This window comes from Glossina fuscipes, unplaced genomic scaffold, assembly GCF_014805625.2.
Source record: "Glossina fuscipes isolate IAEA_lab_2018 unplaced genomic scaffold, Yale_Gfus_2 106, whole genome shotgun sequence".
Taxonomy (NCBI): domain Eukaryota; kingdom Metazoa; phylum Arthropoda; class Insecta; order Diptera; family Glossinidae; genus Glossina; species Glossina fuscipes.
In genome coordinates this window covers 168653-170896 of record NW_023998449.1, presented here as the reverse complement: position 1 = coordinate 170896, position 2244 = coordinate 168653, and positions in this window count along the sequence as shown.

Sequence of the window (2244 nt, the reverse complement as noted above, 5' to 3'; positions counted from 1 at the left end):
GAATTGCACCTCTCCCTTTTGCACCAACTCCCTTTTCGCACAAATTTTTTTAACTCAAAATTCGATTTAACAGTAATTGAAAAAAAGAAAATCTCTTTTTGCATGAATTTTATTTTTTATATGATTTTCACTATTTTATTAATTTTTTTTACGAATTTTTTTTTATGCATTTCTCTTTAATGTTTCTATGAAGTTTTACATTCTTCCTCCTTACAGGCATGCCTTGCAAGTTCACGTTATATTTTTTACAATCCAGTTAGATTATATGCATATAGGAATAACAAACCCTAATTATGCATAGAATAAGGACGTAATATTTTTTTAAATAATTTAATTGGATTTTTTAATCATAAGTTATTTATTATAATGTATTTAATGAATTAAAATGTGTAAGAACATTTAGGCAATATCTTTTTTTAAAACATAGCAATAGCGTTGGTTTGACAGCAATGCGATCATTGATCCATTTATGCACTTCTTCAACTTTGCGGAAATGCGTGCCACAGAAACATCGATGTGAACAAGTGGTAATCAGATACCATATCTGGTAAGTATGCTGGATAAACATAAAATGTCAAATTCCAACAAGTTCTTTCCTAATTTCTTGATATGAGTATGTTAACTGAAACTTTATGCTCGCCAAACACTTCAAAAAAAATTTAAATTTCTTCAAAAATTCTTCAGATGTGAAATAAACGGCGAGGAAAAAAACAAATTATATTTGTTACGTATATACTTACTGGATGGTCATTTCTGGTTATCTGGCCACTTCTATATATATATATCAGATATATATATCACAACCCATTCTCGTTTGAAAACATAATATATGCTTCTGCTTTGCAAACGGATGAAAGAGGGTCAGGGAGAAACGGGTCATAGCAAGTGACGATTGATAGAATTTTTCTCCTTACAAGTAATGAGAAAGAAAAAATAAGCCATGAAATTGCTGCTAATCAATAGTATTGCTACGTTATTGATAGCAGATATACAAAAAAAATAATCTGTTAGTTACAATTTTGAAAAATACGTTGGGCTATTCTTGCTATTTAGTTATCCCTGCTATCACCAAAAAAGAATTAACAAAAAAATTTTTGGATATGTTGAAGTGTTACAAAAATATAAATTAAAAAAGAAAAGCCTAAATTAAAAATAATTTGTTTGAATTGCTTTGCTTTTGTCTTGCTTATTTGATGGTTTACTTTCTTTCCCTTCTTTTCTTTTATTTGCACATATATTATCTAATTGCACATATATTCTCTATTTATTCCATATGTTTTTTTTCGTTTAATGCTAGGTTTGCAAAGATCTAAAAATGTAGTCATTCGGCCCCCATGGAAAAATGGTGAGCAGACCGGTTTCCTACATGTTTTTATAAAAAATGGGTTTCTCTTTTGGCTTTCCATTAATCCAGTTTGAAATACATATTTATATTGCAGCGTTGCATGTAAGACGACTGGCAACCTGCTTTTACACCATGTGTACAGGTAAATCTTAGACAAACCAATAAGCGGACGACAATTTGGTGGACTAATTGGCAGATGCTTCACGAACGATAGATATAAAAAATTTGGTTAATTTTATAATTTCCTACGTTTTTATTGCTAATTTTACAAATAGTATTACAGCTTCTTTGCAAAACGAATTGTCATTAAGATTATAAAGTTGACTTTAATTTAAATTTGCTTTTTAACATTTAATTACATTAAATAAATTTCAACTAAAGCTAAATTACAATTAAAATTTTAATGCTAAAAGTAGAAAAGTATTTACATTTTTGTATTAAATTATAAATCGCGAATATGGTTTTTACAAAATTGTAAAAAATGTCCCTCTTCTTCTCGGCGTAGTTGGTAGGGGAAGTATTAAGCTTAGTCGGTAGTGGAACAAAAATTTATAAAGCAACGAAATATCGTAAAATGATATTTTAGTCGAGGCCGATTTATAATAAAAAAATATTAAGCAAAATCATGGCACTTAAAGAAATTTACGTTAGAAGACGTACTGGCTGCTATCAGTCCTTAAGAAACAAAATAAGAAAAATTGTTGAAAGGGTCCAAGAGCGTTCTTCACTAGTCTACATAATGCATTTATACGTGAGTTGAAAGAAAGATTTCGAATTCATTTGAAAATAGGGTAAAATCGAATGCCACGCCTATAAAAATTGTATAAAACTATTCAAGAGACGTACAAGGGAAGATGAATTTATATTTTTGATACATTTATATAAAAAAGATTATATAT